Genomic DNA, 15,686 nt, shown 5'->3' with positions numbered 1-15,686 from the left:
GACTCTAGCCCCTCTGTCGTCTTAAAAAACATAGGGAGTGTCCACCCACTGTGCTGGGAAGTCAGGGAAAAGTGACTTGTCTTTCATCAGGCAATATGATCAGCACCAAAGCCTTCAAAAATGTTATTTTTTCCATTCAGCTCACCATATAACTACACTGCACAGAATCTTAATTTGCATTTGTATCTTAGTCCACTGAAGAACAACAACAACAAAAAAAGTGAGGACCAAGAAAAAAGTCTTCCACAGGCAAAACACTACACAAGTGGGACAGAAGCAACAGTCTGACTTTCCATAGGGCTAAACTGCCTCTTGAAATGGAATCTGTGTGTGGTGCAGAAGCAGCATACAGCAGGAAAGCAATACCAAGTAACTTGAAGTTATCAAGTTTAATTAATTGATTCTTAAAAATCCCTGACACAAACAAAGCATTAAACTCGATTGATTATGACTCCTTCTATAACTCGATGAAGACATGCATCTGAGTAGGGAAACAAGCAAGTCAGGTAACTCAAAATTAATGTCTTATCTGAGCAAATAAGTTACTCCATGCAATTTGAGGCACACTGAGTATTTAAGAGGTACCTCACCAGAGCTGGTAAGGCTTTTTCATTCCTTTAGCAGAGCTGCAAAATATTTGATAAGAAATAACCTCAGCCTTTATCACCTAAATGCATCTGAAAGTTTTTTAAGCCTCTACCGAAACCCATCTGTACCATACATTTAACACTCTGGTCCTTGACTGCCAATGTAATTTTTAAAATAAGAGAAAGTGAAAACTCCTAAGTTTGTAAAGGTCTAAGTGAGTGAGGAGCCTATTTCCAGTTTTCTGTTATTTTCTTAATGCCATTTAAATGAAACATTTATTTTTATCATCCATTCAGTCTTAAAATGCTGCCTCTTTTTCTTCCTTGCAAACAGTCTGACACAGGGATCACATCCATCTCAGTCTTTCCCCTGATTGCTCAAAACAAGCAATCAAATGGCTGCATGCATGCAAGTTCACAAGCCAAAAGCTATGCTGAGCATTCAGAAGATAATACTGTGGAATAATTCCCCACCTGGGTACTTATCCAGTACCAAGAGTACCAGTGCACATTATTAGCACAGGGACAGCTACAGCATTGTCAGCTCCCACCAGCTTTCCTGGCTCTAGCTTCTCCAGTTAGACTGGTCTCGTGCTAGAGAAGTCCAAGGGTTTCCAGTGTCTGAAATTCCATCCAGCACCAGCTTGATTACTGATCCTGTCTGACTGCAGACAGTGCTGGGTTCAGTGCAAGGAACAATCTGATTACCTGGGTGCAATTTCTTAGAGCGTCCTGAAATCGCAGTCAGGTGTTTTAAAGGATTTCTCCCAGAATCAAACACAGTGACAAAGAAAAGAGAAATATAAGAAGTATCTGAAGATCATCACAGTCCTGCCTAAATATCCTGTTCAGCAAAGAAATGCAATTCTAATGAAACTTCTTTCATCTGTTTTATCAACATGGAGCTGCTAAAGGAAAATTAAAGAAATAAACTCGTGTTTTAGGTCTTCAAAACCAAAGCCACGTAAGCAAAGCTGGGCCATATTAATGGGGACCCTGATAACTGATCCAGGCACTGTGAGAGTTACTCATACAAAGGCCTGTGTCACGTTTAAAAATTGAGCTGAAACTTTTCTTTGTGTGCTGTTTTAGAGCCATTCCGTACTTAAGCCCGAAGTGATGGCAAACATTTTTCGACAGTTAATGCAGTGCTCCTGCGATGTATTATTAGGCATAAGCCCAGAGGCACAAGGCCAAGTGCTGTTAATCTCCTGGTGAGTGCCATAGTGTCTCAGATATGTACTGCCTGAAAATATCCGGTGATATTGCTAATGTCTTTTAAAAGGCAGAAGTCTTGAGTTTTCACAGAAACTGGTACACTGATTAACTCACCAAAATAAAAGTGTAATGGAAAAAGCCTTGCAACAGTTCACCCTGTTTCTAATCCCTGTTTCCCCACATCAGGAGTGATGTACCAAAAAAATACTACCCTCCTTTGCCTTACCTCATGTTTTACTTCAGCAGTGTCAAATCAGATCTTTCTTGCTTGGCTAAAAACCTTTCCAAAACAAGTGAAAACATCTATCAGCTTTTACCCAAGGGAAATGCATTGCTGAATATTCAGTCATAGGTTTCCATCCAAATGCTCTGCTTGTTTGTTTCAGAGAAACCTTAAGAGGGGCAAGTAGAAGGTTTGAAATCCTCTGAGCAAACCTGACTTATTTCTCTGAAGGTCATCCTCAAGTCATTTCAGAACTGTGGAAATAGCCAGAGGAGGGATAAGCAGATTCAAAAGACAGCTTTTCTTCTCAAGTAACTTTGGTGCTTCAAGCTAAACTAAAAAATGCCCTCAGGTGGAGGCTTGCCACTTTTTATGTACCCAGCCAATTCTACCCTGGGGAGAAAGATGCGGTACGAAGTTCATCTTGCAAAAGTAACTCCTGCACAAGCACTTCAAAGAAAGGAGAGCTTGCCTCTTCAGAAAGACTCCTCCAGAAGTGATCAGGCTTGTCAAGGGTCTTACGGCCAAGTACCTTCTTCTTTGGGACAAACCTTAACAACTATTTTCAGGGCCAGTACTGAAGCCACAATATTGAATTCACACGGTGTAGATCTGAATCAAGACAGCTCCTTCATATTCCTTCAGAATTTATGGTCTGATCAGACTAATAATATGCACTCAAATTGATAGTAATGCATTTAGCAAACATTAACTATGACTGCCATGCCTATTCAGAGCAATTTTTGCTTAGGATCAAAACTGAAATCCATAACCACTTCAGCTAAACGTATTATTTAGGAGATGTTGCAGCCCGACTAAAGACTTAATTTTGTGTAAACCTTGAGAAAGACTGGGGAAGCCAGCGGGAGCTCTGCCTAAGCAAAAACGACAGGATCTTGGGCTCCTGTGCAGCTCCATGCACGGGCACACCACCGTCATTCCAGTGACAGCTATGCACATCCCGCTTCTGCAACAAAAGCGAATCGCCACCCCGAAACCCCAAGCAGGCAAGCGAACAAAGAAGCGCTCCGGGGCAGTCCGAGCAGGGCAGCGGCTGCGCCCCGCCACAGCTGCCGGCGCCGCCCCAGCGCAGCCCCGTTACCTTCTCCCGCGGGCGCGGAGCCGGGCAAGGTCGCCAGGCGCTCTCTCTGCAAGGGCAGGGCAGGGCAGGGCAGGGCAGGGCCGAACCCGCCGCGGGCAGCGCCCCGGGCCGGGGGCGGGCGGCAGGGACGGGCTGAGGTGGCCGCGCTTCGCCCCGGCTCCGGCAGCGCTCCTCGCTCCGCGCCCGGTCCAGGGCAGGGACGGGACGCGACAACTTCGCGCACGGTGCCGCCGGCCAGCGCCAGTCATTCGCCCAGCGGGCGCCCCTGGTCCCCCCGCCCGCAGCTCCTCTCACCTCAGGCACTGCCTCCTCCCTACCGGGACCGGGGACGGCGCAGGCTGCTCCCCGCTCCATCGCCGCACCCTGCTCCCGGCTCCCGCCTCGCTCCGGCTGGCGCGGCCCCGCTCGCCGCTGCCGCAGCCCCAGCGCCAGCCGCGGAGCGCCGCCTGCCGCCGGGGCACGGCCCTTCCCAGCCCCGCAGCGCCGCCTGCCGCCGGGGCAGCGCTGCCCCAGCCCGCCCGCGGAGCCCCAGAGGGGCACCGTGCTGGCCGCGCAGCGGCGTTCGGCTTTCATTCATGTGTTTAACCAGCAGCCCCCTCCCCTCATCGGGGCGACGCGGGCCTCGCCGCCCGGGCAGGGCCGTGAGTTGCCCAAGCGCTCAGCCCGAGCCCGACCGTGCCGCGCTCTCGGGCAGCGAACGCGCTCTCCCTGGGCCGGACCTGTGCTGGCCGCGCTGCGGTCCCGGCTGAGTGTCCCGCTCCGCTCCGAGCCCGCGGGTGGCTCCGTGCAGCCGGCAGGTGAGCGCTGTCAGCGAGCTCGCGGGGCGTGCCTGGCGCTTCCCAAGGCGGGGAGAGTCCTTTCCCCGAGTTTGTGCCCCAGCCCGGTTGCAGCCGGGAGCCTGTCTGGGAGGCGGGAGCGGCGCCGGCAGCCCGCAGCGCGCAGGGCTGGTGCCCCGGCAGAACGCGGCTTGGCTCGGACCTTGTCCCGAGCGCCGGGGGGCATGTGCCGGGGCTGCCAGGACCCCTCGGCGGGCAGAGTGGGGAGCGACGTTCACAGACGGTCGGGCAGAGACATCGCTACCCTGCCTGATGTCTCCGAGCTGCGAGCGGGCGCTCTGGGGAGTGTCAAGTCTTTGGATGCCGGTCTGTGTGGTCGGGCTGTGCCCGCGCGTACACAGCGTGTGCACCGCCGCAGGATGCCGCTCCACCAGGCAAACAGAAAAGCATATCACACCTATAACTTACATGTTTTTAGTAAAGGAGGATGCTCTATCCAAACTCCCCCGCTCTCTCCCTCCCATCCCCCATCGGTACCAAATTACAACCTATTTGTAAGGATAGAAATATATTTCCTGAGGTGCCTCTTTTATCTCCTGCCATCTTCTTCAAAATGCCTATGTGGCTAGTACCTGACTCCAGATGTTTGTCAGTCTTAACACATGTTGGTTTATTTTATTTAGTGTGGATTCTGGCATTCATTAATTTTAATTTTTTGTATATTTTAAAAATATTTCCTTTCCTTCCCCTTGGCGAAAATTCTGGCTAGTTCTGGCATCTGCCATGGGTTTTGCCTCTTAATACTGAAGCAAAGATTATGTGTGTATTAATTAGTTTCTTTTCTCAGTTAGTGGATTGACTCGATGCAAGAATTTGTTAGGTCAAACTTGGTAAGAATTGTCAGTCTCAGGCAGGCCCTTGTCTCTGCAAGGAGCCAGCTCTGTCTCAGAGAAAGCAGGACATAGTTCTGCCTGTATTATCTGTAGCTATTAGGGAGCTTGTCTTTGTACATATATACACATTTCATGGTCTTTACTTATTATTACTTACATGCACTACAAAATCTATGAAGTTTCAAGGAAACAATCCATTGCTCTTGAATGATTTGGTTTTCAAGTAAGCAGTGAAAAAGTAATTGCCAATTTAAGTATATTGCCTTCTAATTTCATATCATATTCTGTTTCTCTTGCATTATGAAAAGACAAACAAAGAGGACCTTGCTCTTGTGCTTCTCAGCTCCATCTCGGCACTGCTTCTAGCATGCTCTCCATGAATCACTCCCCTCTGCTCTCCACTGAAGTCTGGAAGCGAGACAGGCATCACAACATCTGACCTTGTTTGTATCAGTATTAAAGTACTATTTGAAACCACTTGTCTTTCTCATAGAGCAAGATCTTTTTATTTTCATTTTTTGCTGCTTGACAGCACAGATAGCCTGGAACATATTTCCACTGGCACGAGATTTTCATGCATTTACTTTTCTGTGCCAGTTCTGTTTATCCATTTACCTTCACCTATATATAGCTTGTACTTCCTCAAAATAATCTATGTTAAAATACACAGATGTATGCATTTTCCCCCCTCTAATTCCTAATAAATAATTTGACAAGGCTATGGAGCTTAGGAGCCCACTTCTATTCACAAACCAATGTGGTACTATTATCTTCAGAAGTTACCTTTCAGCTTGAACTGGAGATTTGTTGTACATCCCCAGAAATGAATAGTGAGCATGACTGGACAGGTGTAATTCCACTTTTAAATAATGCCAAAATATGAATCAGTATTCCATCTCCCCCACCTCCCAGTTCCACTAAGTTGTAATTTCTTTACTAGGTGCACTAGGTCTGATAGTAGTGAAGAGTAATATTGAAGGTCAATAGCAGAATGCTATTTATGGGGTCCATACCACTTACCATTAAAAAAAATACAATTCCAGTTTTCTAAACAGATGGTTGCATGGAGCAGTTAACTGGTTTGGACAGGATCAAATTGGTACTGTCTTGGCAGAACTGATGTTGAAAACTGGGTCTCTGGCACCAGCCTTCTTCAGTCAGTGCTGTTGCTTTGGTGGTGCTTCGTGCTCTTGTTCCTTGAAGGCCATCTCATGTGTTCCATTACCAACTCACACAGCACCCACAGCTGCAGCAGGGAGGCTGCAGGCACCTTTCCAATCCTCCTGAACACCCTCACAGCAGAAGTGGGCCACAAATGGTAAATTGGCTGCTTTGTTTCATGCCCTTGCCTATAAAAGAGTGGGACAGCTACCATTCCTTTTTTTACTCTTCTTCCTAGGCTTCCTTGGAGTAAATACAATTTAGTTTGGTCTACAATCAAGCCTTTCTATTCCAATTAAAAACACATTAATATGGTTTTCTCTAAGGAGCTCTCTTTGTACAGGAGTGTGGGTGCAGCCTCATCAGTCTTCCAGTTAAAAAAATTCATTTTCTATTTGGACCTGGTCCTGCTCCAAATGAAATCACTCCCTGAAGTCCAAGCAGTTTAAGAGGAATATGATTAAATGCTTTGCAGGTGTGTTTACCCCTTTCTTTCTGATCCATCCCACTAGTGTTGCTATTGCTTCTGTTCCACAGATGGCAGCGTCAGTGGCAGTGACATGGCAAACATGGAAGACATGGCCCACCTCAGTTTAACTTCTTCAATTAGTCTAAAATTTCTTAAATAATGTCTAAATGTTTTTAAAAAGTAATAAGCACAAAGCCACTTGCTTGCCCTTCTCACCAAGACCTACTTTCATAGAGCAAAAAAAGCAGATTTAAGTGCAATACTTTAAGGGTTCTTCAAAATCTGAAATCTGAGAAAAGCTGGCTGTGAAGAGGGGAAAGGATACCTTCTCCTTTCGACTCACAGCAGAATAACTCCTAGCATTGTGTTGTTGTTGATTTGTTTGAATTATTTTAGCACCTCAGTTGTTATACTGCCATGAGGAATTTGGTTTAGGATTTGTGTCATCTAATCCAGAAAGGCTTTTACAGGTCAATAGGATGTTTCAGCTGAGTGTCAATAAGCACTCTTCAAATACACTCAGCTTCTCAGGACTCTTTTGGGATAAGTAATGTTAAGGATAAGTGTTTATGCACATATTAGTACAGGTGTTTTACAGAAGGAGAAGCTGAACCACCATGGTTAAATTAGTTCACCAATGACCGAAGAAACAGGACATGGCTGGAGGCAGTAAGAACTTGTAGTACTAAAGTTGCAATTTTGTAGTTTCACCCTGGTGCCCCAGTCAGCCAAGTTGTTTTAGCCGCAAACTGGTATAAAAAGTCATCTCCATCAGTCTGGAAGGGACCTATTGGAGAACTGGAAGCTTTTGCAGAGGATTTGCCTAAAAACAGTGGCATCAGGCAGGAGGTGAATTCTGTGTGTTAAAATGAGGAGTCTAGTTAAAAAAAGGTGTCACGAAAAGGGAGAAAAAGGTGATGGTGACCATGAATTTTGAGCAGACTGGGGAGATGGATATAGAAACTTCGTCCTTGGATACGGTGGCATGAACAACAGGAAGCTCCTGGAAGCCTGACTCCCACTCTGCAGCTCTCATAGCAGACAGAAACCCCAGAGATGGGTGAGTGAATGTGTCTGTGAAGACTGTGCTGAGCATTATTATTGTAATACTTTTGATCGATTGTCACAAAGTACTGCTGAGTGTGTTTTTGAAGGGAGAGAGAGGCAGATAGCAAAATTTTGGTACCTGTCATGGAGATTATTTTTGTAGCTGAAGGGAGGGAAGGGGATAGTGGGAAAACAAGAAAGGGAAATGAAGCATTTCTTGCTTCAGGTAAAAGTGATTTTTCAAACAGGAAAATAATTAAGCTGAACTTCTATTCACATGACTGCAGCCAACTCCATTCGAGGCAGCTGATGGGAACAAAGTTCTCAGAGCTAAGAAATTAAATTGCAGGTAACAATGCAGTAGGGAAGGATAATATAATTGTATCAATGACAGCAGTCCAGAAGATGCAGTAGTTTTCCACTCAAGTTATTTGTGAGTAAAGTGGTCGTGTGTGTGTGCAAAATGTTAATGACCTATTAGAGCAGTGGCCATGTGTATACATTACATAAATATGGCCATGTGTATATATTACATAAATATAATATTTTCTATGTATTTATGTGTGGCTAGCACAGGTCTTTCTCGTGAGAACATTTTGCTGTGTTTTATAAACAAAGATAAAGTTTGGATGTTTTTTAAAACAGTGTCTCGAGATTTGGACAGTTCAGGCCTGGCCAATCAGGCCTAGGGGGAGGTTTCTGGCTGAACAATCTGGGCGACCTCTGAAAAGTCTATATATATATTGAAATCAAAATAATAAACCCTCTTTCTTGCCACATTGAGAACTTGGGTCCTTTTCTCTGCTAGCGGGTCAACAGCGGCATTTATGTTCTTCTGTATAAGAAGGAGAATTTAGAATTTTCTGCCAACTATTTATATAAATTATATGACCTGTTGCAAGCAGGATGTATGGTGGGGAAGATGAAATAGGAAAGCCTTATAATATATTTGCTTTTATGATTACCTGGCAAAAGATGCTGAAAACAAGCTCTGAGTTACTGAACAGCTAGAAAACAATAGTATAGCTGACTGAAGGTAATCCTCCTTCTTGATGGAACAATACCCTCTGCCTGCAGGCAGGTCCAAGGGTAAAAGCAGACCCTGCCTGCTTGGCAGAGGGTCCAAAAAGCAGTGTTTAGAGTTTAAAATATAACCCCGTATGGTAATGCAATGATTCTTATAGGTTGTATGTAAATGTCGTAGGATTTGTAGCTTGTTCTAGATTGGTTAATGAGAATTAGAATATTCAACACAGATGATTTATTGTATTGTAAATGGCAAATCGCTCTCTTGCTCTTACATCTCTCTTGGCTCTGGCATCTCACTCTCTCTCTCTTGCTTCTCTGACCTGCTTTGAGCTGCGTCGTGCGGCCTTAGCAAGTTTCTCACATCCATGCTCTTTCACAATAAACCCCCATGCTCTAAAACCTGACTTCAGAGATCTCTTGTTTCCATCCCATCCTCATAACCAAATATCACAGAATTAAATCCTAGAGATGTACTTTTATGTTAAAGCTGATTTTTCAAATTATTTTAGGGGAAATTTACCCAGGTTGGAAAATCACAAGAGTTAAAGAAAAAAAAGGGAAATCAAGAAAGTAACCGAAGATGTAGTAAAGCTAGTGTGTTGATGGCTTATAAACACTCTAAATCCTTTTTGTGTGGAAATAATATTCCTGTGAGTTACAGCTCTGGCATTTCCTCTCCTATTAGACATCAGGTTATGTTTTTGTAGCTTTGCTGAGAATCAGAGCAATGAATTAGTATCTCTGTAATCTTTTGCATCAAGTTGCAAGAGCACAGTCATAACAAACAGCATACAAGTCACCTTCCAATTACAGCTAAACTGAATTTTTAGATAGTATATGCAAATCTACCCCAAACCAGAAACCTCACTAAGCTTCTTAGGCACAAAGGTGTTTATGTTCTGGGTCTGTTTATTGCCAGAGTCCTGGGGTTGGTGGAGGGGAGAGTAACTCTGCCAAGCAAGAATCTCTCAGCTTCCTGGCTCTTCAATTTGCAAATGAGACCCTGGTGTGCATATTAACACTTACCAAAAGAGGAGCCTTATGACAATAACATATATATAAAGATTTCAGCTTTTTCCAGATCAGATGCAAACCTGTAATATTAAACTGCCCCTGTGTAGAGATTTGACCCAACTGCCAAACCCAGGTGTCTAGCACTGGCTGCAGGCCACGTGCTCAGAAATTGCTTGTCTACAAAAGCTTTGGAGGAAAAATCAATGTATGTCTGCCTCCATGTTGGTATAACAAATCCCAGCTGCCATGCTCAGGCTGAAAAGACATTTTGCTAGTGTGGGGGTTTGCCCACTCAAAACACCAAGGCAGAAAACATTCTATAAATGGGAAGAAATACAGACCATAAACTGCAGGCAATTTGGAAATAATATTTTGTCTCTCAAGCCAAATGTAAGCACCCAAGGCTCTGAGATTAAACCATACTTACTGAATAAAGACATAGTCAGGGAGCCAGACAAATGGAAAATGAATTCAGTGGTATTAAGCTTGATCCTGCCCTGCTTTGGGAAAAATTGCTTCTTAAATACAATTCATTGTGTCAATTTAACATCTCACCTCAAAGTATTATATTTGCTTCGATACAGGCCTTGTGGTCTGAAGGGTTCTCCTAATCCATTTGGCTGAAAATCAAGGACAGTGAGAGACAAATAATATCAGAATGATTTCTGTGGGGTTAATCTGCATCATTGTTTTCAGAAAAAAAATTAAGCCAAATTCACTAGTTTCAGATTTTTGAAATGGATCATTAAACCAGTCTAAGTTCTTGTGTTGGCTGTCTGATTCAGAACTAAGATTTCAACAGTAAACTGTAGCTTATTTTGGAAAAATATTATATCCCCTTTAATTCTGAATGTCAATACACAGAATTTTAAAATAGTTTAATGAAATCACTCTGAAAGTTCATTCAGATTAATGTTTAATCATCCAGCCTTCCTGTTGTCTGGAGGCTTATGAGCATGGGAATCTTAATGTCTATAAAATAGCATTTAAATTTTTTTGGAAGGAAAATATGCCTTTCTCAGGAAAGAGTGACATCACTAGGAGTGGTGTACAGGAAGAGTTAGGGTACAGTAAATTCCCAGTCCCACTCACTAACTTCACACTAACTTCCTCTGTAGGCTTGCATACAGGTTGGTAGAATTCATGTATTGTTAATCTTGCTGTGCACATATTGCAGCACTTGGGCTACAAAATGGATCAGAGCCCAATCAGTGAAGGATGGCTATGTCTGCTTTAGGAGCAAACGGTGCTGAGGGTCCAACATTTGTCTTTCAGGAGCTTTTTCTCCAGAGTAGCTGCAGTTTTTTCCCAGGGACTCAAAGCCCATTAGTGACTGAAGCACAGCTTCAAGTTTTGCTTCTGCAGAAAGATCCTACTTGGGAAGTGTGGAGCAACTCACACTAAATGGGGAGAATCAAGAAAAATCTGAACTTCAATGCTAGTGTAAATATTCTGAAGCAGAGCAGGGCTTCACAGAAGGGCTAATCTGATGGCAACCTGGGTGTGCTGTGAGTCTCGGGTGACCAGTGAGTGTCCTGGGGACCTACTAGAGAGTGGCTGGGGGACTCCCTGAGTTAGCAGAGAGGTCAGTATTTTTCATTTTATGGAAAAAAGGATGAAGAAAAGCACTCATCAGATTGATGCCTATGTCACCATTCAGTCTGTCACGGCATTTGACTCAGAACTAACTCTGCACAGCACTCTGTGGCGAAGGCCACATTATAAAGCCTGTATTGAGAACTGGCCCTGAAGCTGTTCTTGCCCCAGTCTGTTTGCCATGACAAACAGTAAATTAAATAGCATCGGAAACGCCAGACTCCTGTGTGTAATGAGCATGCAGCCCAAAGAATTCACTAAGCAAGAGGTCAGTGGGCTTAGTGAATTTGACTGGTTCTTTTTAAAGACTTTATATTATTAATAATGTTTCCAGCTTCTTAGTGGGAGCTGAAGTTACTGAAGAGCTTTAGAAACAGATTTCAAGGGTCAGGAAGGGATGTGCTATTTTTGGCTTCCACTTAACCACCCAACAGACAGGAATCAGGTGAATGATTTGCTCATGTTGCTATTAGTATAATGTTGCTAGTATACGTGGTATCTCTTTCATAAGAAAACAACATAGCTACCGTTCCAGCGGTTTGCAACATAGCTTAGAGAAAACAGTGAGGTTTGCCAAAGTGCTGTTGCTCGTTGCATAGCAATTAAGCTTGAGAGAAAAACAGATGGCTACAGGTGGGTCTCAAGCAGCTGTACACAAACCTCAAATATCCACCCAAGGCACAGTCACTTTTTGGGATTCAGGTGGCCTTGGAACAACCAGTGGGCTGTTTGTAAATTACTCACATGGATGCTAACCTCTTACTGCCTATGAAAATAGCAGAGGATAGAGGTGGGAGTGGCTGATGGAAAGAGGAGGTTAGGGCAGCAATATGGCCACTGTCATCCATGAACTCTGTCAGTTGTGGATTTCTTTAAAAAGGGAGAGTTAGAATTTGCAGATCATGGTGCAGGTGCTGACGTCCACAGGAGGGTGGTTTGGAGGAGAGGGAGGTAATGTGGTTACCCCATTAATTCCATCCTGGCTCACAATAGCAGTATGTCTTTAAAAATAAAATAGGATGCTGCCAAGGATGTAAAGGGAGGTCTGGTGTACGTTACATCAGTTGTTAAATTGAATGATTTCTAAATTATTATTTTTGTTCAATGCCAGTGGCTGAGCTATAGCACAAAGCTGAACAAAGCCACTTCATTGAAGAACGTGAGTAATTTCAGTGATGGGATGGGACCTGCAGAATTCTTTAAGCAGATTTGTGTGATAACTGGAGCTTTTCTCACAGTGTTTAGTCTTGATAGGAACAAGACTGATGTCTTAGCTGCGCTGCTTATCACATTTACTGCTTAATAGCAATGGAGCTGCTGACAGCAAGCAAACAAAAGATTGTCAGGAAAGCTGAGTGATTGAATTACAAATAAATGAATGCCCAGAGTTGTCAATGGTATTTTTGGCAACAAAAAAGCCCAAACCAAAACAAAACGATTTACAGAATTCACAGGACTGAGGTGATCCCTCAGAAGCACTGGTGGGGGTGGCATCAATAGGGGATGTCACAAAAGAGCTGTTTGCCTTCAGCTCCTTCTCCTTCACTGTGATGAAGGAAGCTTCTCACTCTCACGCTGGGGAAAAAAACTGTTTCAGACCAGAAGGGTGGACAAGCAAGGAGAGGGAGGGAGGCAGTTTGTCAAGGAGCAGCAGCCTCTTTGGGTGTCTTCAGCTCATTTTCTGAAGTGCAGCCAGTTTCAGAGGAAAGTAGCTCAGGAAGAAGTAGGTGCTGTGCTGCTTGGGAGGTGCTCCTCCTTGACCAATAATTACCTGAGCCAGAATATAAGGCTGCTTCTGGCAAAATACTTTTTGTTATGTAATGATCATGACAGAGACAAAACTGCTTGGGAGCACAAAATGGACTTACTTATCCATGTTATAACCTGATTGCCTGCATTCACACCAGGCAGATCTAACTATGCTTCATACTGGGGTTTTCATGAGATGAATCACTGCAGGTAAAAAAATATCACTCATTTTCCACTGCCCTCTTTCAGATACTTTGGACATGAAGTTTTATTAATTTAAACAGAACCCAACAATCCTTTTCATACTCATTTTTTGAGAATTTTGGTTTTAATGTAGAAGTGGCAGCTCAATTAGAGCCCAAGAGCATGCGTGAAACATTCAAATGAGTTCCAGCTGAGACAGCTCTGGGTACAGCATGGGAGTAGGGAGTTTGCTTGGCTGAAGAACATCAGGTCTTCTCTCCTGTCCTTAGTTATCTGTCTTCATTAAAACCAAGGTGATGGATTAAATGTCACCAGCAACCTTTGCACTTTTCCTTTTAAATAATTGTCTCTTGAAGTGACTCAGCAGATGTGTAAATTTCATCTTTATTATAGTAAATTTGCTGTTAAATCCTATTTCACTATTTTAGCTCAATGGTGCTTCCTTGCAAAACACCCTTTCAAAGTCCAACCAGAAATTAAAATAAATGAAACACCTGATAGATTGCCCAAAGCTGCATGAAAATTGAGCATGAGTAGTTTCAGAAGTTAAAAATGCTGGTCTAAAAAATTTGACAGGTTCTCACCCCTAAGGGAGTCCAGAGAAGGATGTCCTGGTTTACAAAGATGCTGACTGGGGATTTTGAGCAGGCTTCACTCCCATGTTACACATGAAGCTGGATGGTTAGAGCTCCCTGGTCAAAGCTCTAGAATCAATGCCTTGCTGGTGGGTGGGAGGCACCTTTGGGTTGACAGTCCTGGTGATTTTGAGAGACTATTAGTATTGTTCCAGTGCAGAACAGAAAGCCAGCTAAGGTGCTGGAAACTTCTCCTGTGTTGCTAGGGGAGTCAGTGCAGTGGAACAAGGACAATATTTTTCTTTCTACATCCATCCTCCAAATATTTGTAATTTCTGTGACTACTCAGTGCACGCATTCTGTTATTTTCTCAAGGCAGTACTACTCAGACACCCTTATTTTATTCTCCAAGGGATTCCTGAACTGTAAGCAAGGAGGTTGTAGATCAATTATCTCCATCTACTTCTTCTTTTTTCTTTTTTTTCATTTTTATTCTTAATAGCAAACAGTTGCATTTTAATCTCTTGGTACCCACTAACTTTGAAGCTGAAATACTGAGAAAACAAGGCATTTAGGTCTTGCTATGAGAAAGGGCTACCCCAATGTAGCACAGAGAAAAAGACACCCTTTGCTCTTCATATGCCATACTAAGTCTGTCAGCTGCAGGGGAGTTGGAGGTGTTCAGGAATTTACCATGATGATCTGAGGTTCAGACTTTGTTCCTGGAAAGGGCTGAAGTAGCTACAGTAGCTGGTTGTCAGTCAGCCATCAGATGACAACCTCAATGCACTCGCCCTCCAGGGTTACAATTTTTCCTCCTACCCATCTTCCCATGGCTTATTCCAAAAAAAGCCACAGTTAATGATAATTTCTACTTAAGACAAATATATTTAATTTTCTCCCCTGCATTTATGGTATTACCAAAGATACTATTCCTTATTTAGTTTTCTATTTGTGAGATAAATACCATGCTCTGCTATAACCCTGTTGAAGCCAACAGGTTTCGCTCAGCTGACACTGAGGAGTGATACCAATTTTCTGTGTGTTTCTCATTGTGCCATTCTGCCTAGGACATTACTGTGGGAGAAAAAAAGACTTCCCACAGCTGAGGAAGAGGGTCCAAGCTATCTGACTGGGAATTTGTGCCATTATCAGTCTGTCAGGTGTTAATCTTCTCACTGACCCAAAGCCCTAGGAGATACCACCTTGTTAAATCTAAAGAACATCATGGGTCAGAGCCCCATGGCTGGACAGCCTTGTGCCACTACAGCACGTAGCAACTCACTTGCCAGTGGGAAAAATAAACCATTCGGAGGGGATAGCAATTTAAAAAATGCAGCATAATAAAGCTCAAGATTCTTGTATGTTCTGCACATCTAAAGCACATCCAAATCCCTTTTTTTCATTCCATTACTTAATTCATTTTAAAATAATGTAGCAATTGCCCAGGATCATGAACATGTTCATATACAGGAAGTAACTTAACTCTGTAAATTGCTGACTAAACCAAACAATTTTTTTTTTCCTTTGAGAATAACATCCACTCAATCCATTATCAAACAAAAGACATCTGTATTAAAACCTTGCACTCAAGGCACTCTCCCTGGTACTGTATGATTTGTGACATAAACCCATGAAGATCATTACAGCAGGGAAAATTATTTCTATCTGCAAATATTTTGTAGTAACTCTTTTTTGCATACAAGTTATGGGATATTAACTCCCAATTAAGCAGTATCTGCTCACATATGTGCCATGTAGCCACCTTAAAAGGGACAGTGGAGATGCTTGCCTAATGAGAATGCCTGGGAAATTCATGCAGTCAAGCAAGTCTGATTAACCAGCTTACAGAAACAGGGGCTGCAGGAAGATACTTCTCCATCACTTCTTAGTGTACAGATGTACAGATGGCATCGTCTCCAAACTGTTCCACTTTGCATTACAAAGTGTTTAATATGGAAGTACAACCTATTCTATTCCAGGCTCAACATACTCCGGAACCTGAAGAAAACTAGTTTCAGGGAAAGTGTTACAACAACATTT

General features: G+C 43.4%; 1 protein-coding gene across 1 annotated transcript in view; it reads right to left on the bottom strand.

Moving 5' to 3' along the window:
* KCNG2 (potassium voltage-gated channel modifier subfamily G member 2) overlaps positions 1-3,561 on the bottom strand; it is a 64,748-nt gene extending 61,187 nt beyond the window's left edge. The window contains exon 1 of the mRNA XM_085051723.1: positions 3,425-3,561. The gene's annotated coding sequence lies outside the window, so the exon portion shown is untranslated. The remainder of the gene's footprint in view (positions 1-3,424) is intronic.
* Positions 3,562-15,686: the final 12,125 nt, after the last annotated feature.

Source organism: Lichenostomus cassidix, chromosome 2, assembly GCF_008360975.1.
Source record: "Lichenostomus cassidix isolate B80296 chromosome 2, HeHo_3.0, whole genome shotgun sequence".
NCBI classification, from domain to species: Eukaryota; Metazoa; Chordata; class Aves; order Passeriformes; family Meliphagidae; genus Lichenostomus; species Lichenostomus cassidix.
Note: the sequence above shows the minus strand (reverse complement) of the source record. Positions and strands in the feature narration are given on the sequence as shown.